We start from the raw sequence: 13,151 nt of genomic DNA on the forward strand, positions 1-13,151 counted from the left end.
GCACTTTCTATACTAGATGCTTTCCTTGATGTTCTTAGCTCACATTGGAAATAATGCACTTGAAGAGGTGAAAAGAAGACTGAACACAGCCTGCTTCCCTACCACTGTTGTGGAAGGATGGAGGAAAGGGGTGAGAATCTGAGCATCTGCTATCTACAGCCCTCTGTCCCCAAAAATACCAGCCACAAAAGCCGGACTTAAGGACTTCCAGGGCACTGATGTCCCCCAAGAATATTATTCTCCAAACAGTGGCAATAACACATCACTGGACACGGCAATTGCCATTCTGTGTTGGAGCAGGGAACTAGGATCCAGTCTGAGACCCTGGGGCCTCCCCCAGAGGCATAGACAGGGGCTGCGGACAGGGCCTCTCCCTGCCTTTGTGCCAGCCTAAATCCCATCTTCCAAACCTCCCAAAAACCAGGCATCAACCTTGATGTTTAACAGTGCTCCACAATGTTTTAGAGCTAATTAGAAGCAGCTGGTTTGTCTCTCTGAACAGTCTCTCCTCAAACTTGGTACCTTCTCAGCCTGAGGATTTGTGGCATTAAGCAACACAGCTAGCCTTAAACAGTACAAAAGTATTTCATCTCTTGTTTTTAAATTGCCTCTTATCCTGACGTTAAAAGCTAGCAAAACCAAAAGTCCTTCTCTCTTCCCTAGTCCAGTAAGGCTTCCATGGATATTTACATTTCTCCCCTCCTCATCTCTTTTCCAAGTGAAACAATCCCAATCATCTGGCTCCCACGTGGCTCCTTTAAACCTGGCTGCTAGCCAGTGAGTCCTGCAGCCTAATTGCCTATAGCATATAATTACCTATAGTGTAGTACAAAGAGATCCAGGTGTATCCTGTTCTCACTAGAAGTTTTTTATTTTTCACTTAGTGTCCCAGGAACTTTCTAGGGATACCTGAAATAGGTGGTTTGCATTTTAGTAATGACAGTACAGAGATGTCTCAGTATTCTTCAAGATCTATTTATTCCCTCATATAAAAGACATTGTGGAGAGGATAGGGAGGATGTCTGGAGGTCTTAGACATACTCCAGCAGCAAGTCAGTAGTAGGATGTGGTCCAGCAGTAAGTAGAGAGGGGTCTCGGCCTGTATTAAGCAATCTGACTCAGCCTAGATGAGGCAAGGAAAAAGACTGCCACTGTGGCTTCATTTGTCTCAGCTGGCACCTTGGTCCCTTCCCTCCACCCATTCACCCTGGTTTGGGTCAGGCTAACGTCCACACAGCTCAATCAGAGCTGCAGGCATCCTTTGCAGTGCAGATGGCTCTTACCTCAGATGTTCTGTTGATAAGGCAGTTTTCGAACTCCAAATTGCATGTTAATGCCAGTTAATGAATTTTCTCTTTACAGGCAAAACAAACCTTTTCCTTCTGTACAAAGCAGAGAACAGGAGGAGGTAACCTTTCGCGTATTAAATTGCCTGGGAGCATCAGCACAGAGCAGCTTGAGGAACAGCCACAGAATCTTAAGTTACTGTTTCTGGGCTTTTCCTCACCCCGCAGGAGCTCAGGTTTCTTTCCTGACCAATGCTTTTTCTTCCCAGGAGACAAGGGGCTGCAGTGCCTGTCCTTGGGGAGCCCCAGTTACCTCCCTCTAAACAAGGAACGGCAGCACAAGGCACCTTCAAATGCAACAGAGCCTTTGCTGAGCCCACTTCATCCACATGCTCTGCAGACAAAATGGTCCAGACAGATTCCTCTGCATAGCAGGATGAGCCCAAAGAAAAGCTGGAGGGTCCCGAGAGAGCTCTCTGCCCTCTGGTTTGCTCTGTGTGGAGGGAAGGGTTTGGGCTTCTACCACTGACCTTGCAGAGATCTCCTCTCCATTTGTACTCACCTGAGTTCAGACTCAGTCTCTGCTACTTAACTGCTTGTGGGCATGTTTCAGGACAAACCATCCTTTCTACTTTGCTGGGAATTACAAAAAAAAAAAAAAAAGGGGGGGGGGAGGGGGGGAAGAAAAGCCCAACCATGCTTTTCTCTCTTAGGTTTTTTTACTGAAGCAATGTCTTCTAGCTGTCAGCAGCTTTTTGTGTTAATGGAGGCAGCTAGGTAACCACAAACACTGTGACATCCTTGTATGTGTTTTGTGCCATGTAAGAGGCGATCGCTGCCATGTGTAACCCCAGGGGAGCAAAAATGGAAGGGTTTCCCCCAGGCAGAGAAGATAAATGACTACTACACACACTTTGTATTTAGAGCTGCAGTGAGCACGTGACTTTCTGTACTGAGGAGAACATTGCAGCTGTTTGGCTTGACGTAGATTCACATAGTGAGAAACTGGAAATGTAAGGAGCAAATCTGTTATTTGTATTTCTGAACAAACTGATTATTAAAAGCATGAACCCAATGTACTCAGATCAATAGAAAGACTCCTACCTTTTCACCAAGTTTTGATTTGAGTCCTAGACCTGGCTTCCTTCCCTGAGTTTGGGATGTATTTTCCAGAGGCAAAGTTATCATTAAAGTGTACTCAGGCAAGGAGTAAAGGTAATAATGAGGATATCAGCTACAATGGGGAATAACTGCTGTCCAGAGGAAGTCTTTAAAAAACCCCACATACCTGTCAATTACCCATCACCAAAAATAAAGATGGAAAATCAGTTTGAATTCTGCATGTCTAACAGCAGACTCAACACTTTATTCCCTCTGAATATCAATTTAGACCCACCAAAGACTGACCAGGTTTGCTTTTCTCAGCAGAACTAAACCTGTGATATTATAAAAATTTTGGAGAGTGAAAAGCTCTATAAAGTCTCCTGATTGCCCAGACAAATTCTGAGCAGAAGCAGGTTCCTAATTACTGGAGCTGCATCTTGTGGTGGCCGAGAAGGGTCAGTTTTCCTGGGTCTCTTAGAGGGGGAATGCTAGCTATGTCAGCCCCTGCTTATTAAGCCTGATAATTCCTCATTTGTGAGCAGATTACTTGGCCCAAGTCTTGGCAATGGTTGCTGTAAGGGCCCTTTCTGAGAAAAGGCTTTGTTCATTGTCTAGGTGCCAGACTGCAGTGATTATGCCTTACAATGTAGTGAGGAAGCAATTAGCACTAAATCTGGCTCTCTGAACTCACCTGCAAATTAATTCTGTGCACACCTGTCTGCAATGAGGGGGTGCTCAAAGCCTCCCACAGCTTAAGTACTGGGGAAGAAGAGACCTCCTCAGATGAGTATGGAGGGAGTAAACAGCTTGGTGGAGTGTGAGCTAGTTGCAAAGGTGCTTTGCTGCAGGTAGGTATGTTCCAGGGCAGAACTTGGGTGGATAAGCGATTGTATGTAACCAGCGCTTATATCTGCAATAAAAGATCTCGCTTGAGGTCTATGCCTTCATATGTCACAGCTGCAAAGCATCTAATTGGATCCTTACTGAAGGTTTCCTATACTCTTCTGTGGAAGGATGCAAGCACCAACACCCATGGGTCATGGGAGTTTGCCCTGGCCCTTCTTCCTTTGGTAGACTCTTGGGAAGGGGGCTTCCGAGCTTGATTTTTATGCAGTCATGTTGATCGGACTTTGAATTTGAATGGTACAGGAGCAAACCCCTTGTAGGTATAGATACTGGAGGAAACACTGTTACTTATATTGGAAAGCCAGAATAATTTATAATGTTTCAAAAACCCCAGAGCAATGCTTCATAGGTGGATCAAAGTGGGAGACCTAGTTTTGCTTTGACAAGGATTGTCAGGCATCAGGGATCATAGAAACATTTAGGTTGGAAAAGAACTTTAAGATCAACCAGTCCAATCATTAACTTAACACTGCCAAGTCCACCACTAAACCATGTCCCTAAAGGCCACATCTACACATCTTTTAAATACCTCCAGGGATTGTGACTCAACCACTTCCCTGGGAAACCTCTTCCAGTGTTTGACCACACTTTCAGTGAAGAATATATTTGCTAATATCCAATCTGAATCTCCCCTGGTGCAACTTGGGGCCGTTTCCTCTTGACCTCTCACTTGTTATGTGGGAGAAGACACCAACAGCCACCTCGCTGCAACCTCCTTGCAGGGAGCTGTAGAGAGTGATAAGGTCTCCCCCGAGTCTCCTTTTCTCCAGGCTAAACAGCCCCAGTTCCCTCAGCTGCTCCTCATGGGACTTGTGCTCCAGACCCTTCACCAGCCTCATTGCCCTTCCCTGGACACACTCCAGCACCTCAGGGTCTGTCTTGCAGTGAGGGGCCAAACCTGGACACAGGATTTGAGGTGCGGCCTCACGAGTGCTGAGTACAAGGGGACGACCACTGTCCTAGTCCTACTGGCCACACTGTTTTGGACACAAGCCAGGATGCCGTTGGCCTTCTTGGCCACCTGGGCACACTGCTGGCTCATATTCATTCCACTGTTGACCAATACTCCCAGGTCCTTCTCTGCTGAGCAGCTTTCCAGCCACTCTTCCCCAAGCCTGTAGTGTTGCATGGGGCTGTTGTGACCTCTGTCCTTAGCAGCTTCAGTGCGGCCTTAACTTCTGCCTTGCAACAGGATAGGGAGAGCCACATACTGGTGCCCTTCTCAGCTGCTGCAAGAGCTGACCTCTCCAGGTAAGTACTTCTGGCCTTCCCTGCAATGATGTGTGAGCTCCTTGGCTTTCAGGAACCACTTGCTCCTTTTCAACTTGCTTTACTTGGTGCCAAGTCATACAGATGTTCCCTGGGTCTTAGAGGTCCAGTAACACAAGGCAAAGAGCCAGCTAAGCAACACAGCTCATTGAAGGTTGTGTTTTATGAAGAACTGAAATTGTTTCTGATTTGAAGCAGGTTTCTGTGTGACTAGGATTCACATGTGGCAGAGGTCAGTCAAAGACCTGCAGAACCGCTGTGTATAATACAGTTTTAATTAAAGAGGCCATTTGCCTCAGGCTGGTAGCAAGTGCTGCTAGAAGGGTGGTCCCCACTGCTCCCTCAGCCATGCCAGCCATTGAGAAGGACACCTGTTGCTTGCCGAGCCTCAGAGGGCCATGCCTCCACACAGCTGCCTCTGTGAGATCTAGCACAACTTTCTTGCTGACAAATACTACTACTGTGTTCACTTGGGAGCTGGAAGATGATGATATTTCCAGGTCTTCCTTTATCTTTGAGTTAGGGCCCTTCTGCCATCTGTTTGGCCTTGTGTGGAAAAGGGTAATCTCTCAGCAGTTTTCATGAGAAAGAGTATTTCCCGCCTCCCACTGTTTTCTCTGTGTGATACGGGTCCTGCTGCAATAATGTAAGCCTAAGCTACATTTTATGACAGCTACAGCTTTTTCCAGCTTTTGCAGATGTGAAAGCAGGAAGCCCATGTGAAGGACCTGAGCATCCTTCCCCAGCCCCAGCGCTGCTGCAGTCATACCGTTACTCACTTTCACTCCGATCCATAAACAAGTGGCATGTGCTGCAGCTCAAGCTCTCCTGCAAAACCTTAACAGGAACCACCTCCTCCTTGAAAGAAACAGTGACAAATCAACACATCTGCCTGGGAACTCTTCCATGATTTCAGAGATTAATTTTGGCTTAACACTGCTGTCAGTGTACATGTCGGCCAGGTTCTCTTTCCTCTGCTACCAGACGTGGGGACGGTGCTTGCTGTCCACTTCAATAGATTCAGCTTGACAAAATCATATGCCTTTATGGCTTTGAAGCTATGAAATAGCAACAGCTGATGTTACAGACTTAAAATTGGTATTTTAGAAGTCAGAGCAATAGGAACAATATATGTAGATGCAGATCTCACTTGCTTTGAATTTCTTGTGAAAAGTGGAGAAACAGGTTAAAATCTAACAATGATAAAGATGCCCCAAATCATTTCTGTAGAAACTCTGCAGGATCGGTGCCTCAGAGAGGAACACAGCTCCCTCCTTGAAAACTGTCAGTCCATTTTACAAGGTTTTTGATCAATACAAATTGTCAATACCTATTTTGATTGTATTTTTAACAAATGAAAACAGAAGTGAAATGGGATATTTTTGTCAAACATTTTTTCAAATATAAGACAGCATATTTTAAACCCTTTGAACTGAAAACAACTTTGGTTCATTGAAATATTTTGCAGAAACACTCGTCCATATTTTAATCAGCTCTATTTATAACTGTGCTAAAGACCATCACTACACCATCAACTGGTATGTTTATAGCCATCTGGATCACAGGTTACTCATGTTTTTAATATGCTTAATGCATCTATTGATGATTTGTTAACCCGTTATAAACAGCAGGTACACACTGTACAGTAGCCACAAAGAGGAATCAGGTGCTCAGCCCTGACCTTCCTACCTCTGCTCACACACCCCTGGGTATCCCAAGCACTCCAGCTTGATTTCATTTTCTTTTCTTTTAAAATGTTACATCTGAATGCTTCAAATCATCAGCCTTCTGGGGTTTATTCCTTGACTTAAGCAAAGAAATTAAATTTTCATATTCTGAGAGCATCTTCATTAATTGGAAGAGTTAGGTAAGCAGAGGGCCCCATTGGAAATTCACACTGTAATCGGGGAACCATATGCAGAACTGTCTCCTGCTCTGCTCAGAAGATGCTATCAGGAAAAGCAGCAGCCCTGGTTGCCCTTGCAGTGGGCCTGAAGCACAGCACAATTAGAGCAGCTGCTTGTATTCTGTGGTTAAAGAAAGCTCTCAGGGGACAATGTATTGCTGGTTGATTGGAAGAGCACTCAATTGTCTAATGAAGCTGCTACCCTCTTATTTAGCCAGAGATGAGAAACGGAATTCTTTATGTATCATTCCTATGTAACAAAAAAGATAATTAAAGAAGTCAGACCCTTAGGGGTAAAATAAACCACCACAGAACAAGGCAGTGGTGGCAGTAAGTTAGCAGGAGTCTTGGCTCAGCTACGCCAGCTGCTCTGTTTACACAGCCCAGAGGCTGACACCCACCCTGTGCCTCGCTTTGCGCCCTCCACCAAGAGAAGGTGCTTCCCCATTTTCGAGGGATATTGATATTTTTGTATTCCATATTAGAAGTATCCCCTTACCATCAGTAATTACCTTGGAGTATATTTACTAGTATTGACAAGATCATCAGGTGACTAATGAGAAGCTTGATGTTCTATTTAACCCCCTTTTTTGTTAAACCGTAACTCTCGCATTCTCTCCTGATTTCAATAAGATCTGCGTGGACTTTGGGATGACCCAGAAACAGGCCCTTTGCTCTGGCAGGAGCAATGGGCTTTGCTTCAAAACCCTTAGATACGTATTAGGTGCTCTTTCAAGAAAATACAGAGCTCCTCCGTATTACCAGGCTGACTTTGCATGGTGTTTCTACTGCTACTAACATCCTAGGATGACACTGCCATTTTTCTTGTATGGATTAGTTTGAAACTTTTCTTTGGATTATTAGAGCTGAATGATGAGTTTGTACTCCTGGGAAAGTTCATTTTGCAGTGACTGAATGCTTACAGCCAATGGTCCCTTCTAAAGTGATAAATGGATACTTAAAATACAGAACTTCCCAAGATAGGCATTCATCTAGCAGCAAAGCCTCCATCTTACCAGCAGAGACTACGTTTATGAAGTATTTTTAACCCCTCCAGTATTAATCACTCTTCAGTTATCTTAATTTCGTACCTCCAATATATAATAATATTTTACTTTTGAAAAAGAAATGAGAGGGCACAGAGTTTTATAGATGTCTATTGAAATGGACAATAGGAAGGGCTGATGGTTATCCTCAGTGCTATAGGAGGTTGTGCGATACCCAGGAATTGTGCTGACCAAGGGCCATGTCATCCACAGATGCTGAGAAGCTGAGCAAGATCATCCACGCCTCTCTGTTTTCTTTTAATAATGCCTATTATCGATGTTCTCTTCTCTCCCTTCCAGCAAATCCTACCTGACATTCTGTTTGCCTTCTCCCTACTATCTATCCACTTTTCTTTAAAATCCCTGACCCTGTTCTTTGATTTTTATCCCAGAGGGCTTAATTGCACCCTGCACTTACCCTGAACACTACATCCTCATACCATCCTCACCAACATCAGATAAGTTTCATCTACTTTAATATGCAACTTGGAGTGTTCAGCTTCACACACATGCCTGCTATAGGTATCCTCTCTAACCTAAGAACAGTAGGTACAAAGACCCAGCATGGCTCATCCAAGTCTTTGTAGGAGATCTGCAGTGTAAACAGGGACCCAGATCAGGATTTTTGAGCTTCAGATTTATCACCTACTCCAGGAGACCCCCCTGGACTCCAGTCTGCCATCCCTTCTGCTGAATATCCACATATTTTTCTGTTGTGCTTTGCTAGTAAGGGGATGTCTCAATAGCAGCCTCAGCAGAGATCTTTGTTTTCTGCTTAGTATTTCATTCCCCTACGTCTGCCTGCTAGATTGCACCAAGGCCTGATTTCTTACCGTGAATGCAGAGCACAGCAGCCTAATACCAACCCTTATCTTCATGAGGATTTCACATGGGAAATTTTGCTCGCTAGATCCCAGGTGTTCCTCACATCCAGCACTGTTCATGAAACCTAACTCCTTTTATGAAATTAGGTCTGCATTTGCCTCTGGTTACATAGCTTGAGCTGCAGATGGTGAAGATACCTAGAAGTCTTGTCTGTTAACCTAATTCCCTCTATGGCCTTTGAAGTAGCTGCTAGCAACACCTGAGCTGCGCCATCCCTCAAGACAAATATTCTCTCTTCCTAGTGACAGTACAGGGAAAGAGCTACTTAACTCATCTCCGCACTGTCAGAAACTTGCCTTCTATTTTCTAGTGAATCATACAGCTTGTTTTTCCTTTCCGGCAGTCACACAGACTTTGCTTCTGTTCATCTGCCAGCCAGCAGCTCCTACAATTACTGCCAGCAGCCAGACCAGGGGCAGCAGCATCAGGCAACAAATAGGTGTGAAGGAATCAGGCAACTTATTGCACAGCTTGGGTCAAACCAGCACTAGCAAAGCTGGCAATGTGTAAGGTAATGGACATAGTTAAACTGGGGACACATTTCAGCCTATGATAAAAGCTTGGGGACCTGGTTTCAATGCTCAGCTTTGCTGTTTCCCTCCCACATGAGCACTACAATGCATTTAACTGCTCTGTGCCTCAGTTTATCCTTGACAAAATCCCAGTGATACACTATGTCTTTGGAGAGGGCTCTGAGACCTAGGAATGAAAATCCCAAGAAAGCACTGATTGTTCATTTTCTGCAGTTTTCCTGCTCTAAATGGATTCCTCATCCTGTCTTTTGGTCAAGAGGTAAGGCAAACCCATAAACAGTTTTAGTGGCAATTTTGGTACACCAAATGTTTCGGGGAGAGGTAACTTCAGTCCTGCAGGCTTGGATCAAGCGAACATCTTTTTGCACTAAAAGGAGATTTTCCTGCTTGTAATCAGCAGGACGCAGCTCCCATGGAGGAGAAAGAAGAGGAACACCTAAACTTTGAACTACCTGTGCTGTATCTCTTGCTGCTTTTTGTGCAGCCTAATTAATCTAACTACGGGCTCTGCATTCCAGCAAGCGGCTCTATTGCATTTCTGCAGGACTCGTGAAACAGAAACCTTTCACGCCCCTGGGAGGGCTTCTCAGCTGCAATGAGTAAGTAGAGCACCCCTGAGGTGGAGGGAGCTTTGCCAGAGGGCTGCAGGTGAGGATTCACCCCTCTGGATTTTGAGGCTTGAGGATGGAGCTGACCGGGAGGGGAGTGCAGAGCACTTTGATACATATCATCTCTGACACCACAGTCAGCCATCTGTTCTGAGTTTATTAAAAGTGATGTACTCTGCTGGGAGGATCAGGAAGCATCTGCTAGTGCATTTACATTCAAATCCTTACAGCAATCCCATCCATCCTCTTTTTTTAATTAATCAAACCCACTTTTTGGTGAAACCACATAGATAAAAGCTTCCTCTCTAAATGGGAGCACATATTATGCTAATAGCATTAAATAGCTAATACAGAGAAAAACAATTTAGTGCAAGTAGCAGCATCTATCTCAGGATTTAAGAAAGCTGTTCTGACAGAGATCATTCCTGTTTAAAGGGATCACCATTTAAACCTGGCTTATGTGGCAGTGCAGTTTTGGTGCTGCAGAATTGCTAATCAACAGCTTGGGCAAGAGTGAACCCTGAAGTGACGAACTGAAGCGCACGCATGTTGGGAGCCCATCTACAAGGGCTGGGCCATGCTGAGGGTCCCAGGTCCACCCCAGCAGAGCAGTAGCCCGAGGAGTTTGGAGGCAGATGCTGCAAAGCAAGTCTAAATGCTGTGTGGCTGGAGGGAGAACAACAGGATGCTCTACCCACATGGTAGCACTGCTTTGAAAAGGTGAAGATGTGGGGATGCTTCTCATCACAGTCAGATTCTCTGAGTAGGGAGGAAAAAGTTGGTATCGAGGCTGCTGGTCTCTTTGTTATCTTTGGTTGACATTGGGTGCCCATGGCAGGGATGACCATCCCCACTGGAGCTGCTGCCTGCACCAGTTATCCCTGTTAGTTATCCCTTATCACCTTGTTTAGGTGCACATGCAGTCACCTACCTGGGTTTCCCCAGCAAGTTCAAAGCTGGGCTGCAGCAGCAGGCAGGGGCACCACCACCCAGGGTACAGTGCAATTTGCTCCACAGGCAGGAATCCCTGTTGCACATTGTGCTTAGCTCTTGGTACAAATTCCTCTCCTAGGAGTCTCAGGATCTCAGCACCCTCCCGTCCAGAGGGGCACCTCCTGTGTATGGGGAAAGGTGTCTGAATAAAATGCAGTGGGAGCTGCTGGCAGAAGCTGCCACCAGACAAGACTCTGGTAATCTCTAAAGCAGGGTGGCTGTTGGGTCTCCAGGGACTCTCAACAACCCCTTTAACCCAGACAGCAGGGAAAAGAAAGTCCCTTGTACGTCCCAGCCTGTGCCCAGGGAACATGCCTCACTTGTCATGGAGCAGTGGAAAGGTTCTTCCAAATTAACTCTGAGACACTGGTGGCCAGTCTGTGCTTTTCCTGGGTGCCTCGAGCAGCTCTAGCTTTTCCTAGTGGAGACACGATGCGCCCAGCACTTCACTGGTGGCTTCAGCTCACTTTTCCCATGATCTGGGAGGACATGGCTAGCCTCCAGCCTGTGGTTTGAGGGACCAACCAGAGCTGCTGCCCCCATCACATTTTTCTTTCCAGGCTGTGTGTCACAGCACCGAGAATTTGTCTGCAGCCAGTCTCTGTAATGCCTTTGTAACCAGGCCCTCCAAGTGAGTGAGGGGGGTTTGCTGTGCAGGGGGACGGATCGACCTTCCCCACTGCTGTACAAAAGGGATCAATAATGTCAATGGCAGCAAGGAAGGTGCTGAAAAAACAGCAGTGCCAGTCCTTGGGGCTGTGGGAGTGAATTAGTACTCGTGATACAATCTCATCTCTTGCTTAAATGGAGTATAAGGGGTAGAGGGGGTTTCTGTGCCCTTGGGAATTATAACCATGTCCCTCCACACAGTTATTGTTAATAGCCAGCTGATATACAAATTAAATAGAAACCTTTTACTCCTCAGCATATTGTTCCTTGTCTTCTTACTTTGGCTATGTTCTCCAGGCCTTTTTTAAACACAACTAGTTATTTTCCAAATCCCCTCATAATGTTACAAACAATAACAACGGCTGAAGCATCTGGAAAATGTAAAGTGCAGTTGATCCTACCCTTCCCCAAATGCTCAGCTTCTGGCAGGCCTGGCTTTTGCCATGAAACACCTGCTCCCACAGTGAAGCCCTTCTCCCAAGTCAGAGGCAGTATGTTTGCAATCCCAGCCTTTGTCTCCCATTAGCATAAAAGGGAGTTGCGGCCGCCTAAACCAAAGCATGCTGTGAGCCCTCAGGGAGCCATAATTTGCTTTTTTCTTTCTATTATTGAGGTTGAGTATTTTTTAACTTACATTCTTTAATTACAAACATGGCTGATGAATTTACAAGGCTGCAGTCCAGAGACTGGGCAAACAGCATTTGGGTAACTAATGGTTGTTGGCCTGGTAGTAACTGTGGAGCAAATAAATATGTGCATGAAGTGATATTTAGCAATTACAGGGCTGGAAACGGCATTAGTGACAAACAGCATGATTTAATGAGCAATGGGTCTTGTCAGGCTCAGACCACACAGCAAGAGATGTGTTGATAAGGACAACTGTCACGCACTTTCCTCAGTGCCTCTCCAAAAGGGACTCACTACCCACAGCACACTTTGAGCGAACAAATTGTTCTGTGAACAGTAGCTTTAACAAAACCTGGGGTTTTCTAGTCTGCTCTAACAGCCTCACCACATGATCCTGACTCCAGAGTCTTTGTCACTGGTGATGTGAGTGGTCCAAATGCTTCTACAGCAGCTGCCACCGCACGAGCCTGTGCGGCATCAGTGCGCTGTGAGAGCTGTGGCTTACCTCTGGTCTCCTGCAGCCAAAGGAGGCTCAGAAAGGTGCTCGGTGACACCCGGGTGCTGGGGATCTTCCCAAATACATTTTCTGAAGTTGCCTTTTGTGGGAACTGTGTTTTCAATCTTGACCGAAAACCTCTCCTGGAGTAAAAGCAACCCCCAAAACAGTGGCAGTATATGTTATTCAGGAAAAGCAGCTGCTTTCTGCAGTCCCCTTGTACTCCCCCTGAATCTATCTTCAGCTGATGGATTAGCAATGACAGGTGGCACATTCCTAACATTACCTTCTCTTTTTGCCATGCCATTATCTGTATCCTGCTGTCCCTGGATTTACCTGGTCCCTTTTTGAACCTGCTGGTCCTGTCTGCCTCTGCCAGCTCCTGTGGCAGAAAGCTCGAGAGTTCATGGCCGGCTGTGCAGAGAGCTACCCTACTGGCTTTAATGCAGTCTCCTGCTGGTTCCCTAGAGACCCTCGACTTCTAGTGCCATTCACCCTATCCGCCATCTTCATGATCTTTTGAATCCCGCTCCTATCCTCCCATAGCTTTCTTCCCTCTGAAAGTGTCCCAATCTTCGTGTTTCTCCTGCCTCTCTCAGATGTTCCATCCCACTGATCATTTCTGGTGCTTGTTGTGGTTTAGATTATTTTTCCCTTAGCTGCATTACCTGTTTTATCTCCACTGCAGCTCATCTACCACCTTCTTGTCCATTCACCAGCTCTGCGAAGTCCCTCTGAAGTCCCCTGCCATCAGCCTGACATTTGACTACCCAAAACAGCTTAATTATCATCACCTGCAAACCTGGCTATTTCACCTTCTGTC

The sequence above is a fragment of the Falco cherrug genome, chromosome 7, assembly GCF_023634085.1.
Source record: "Falco cherrug isolate bFalChe1 chromosome 7, bFalChe1.pri, whole genome shotgun sequence".
NCBI classification, from domain to species: domain Eukaryota; kingdom Metazoa; phylum Chordata; class Aves; order Falconiformes; family Falconidae; genus Falco; species Falco cherrug.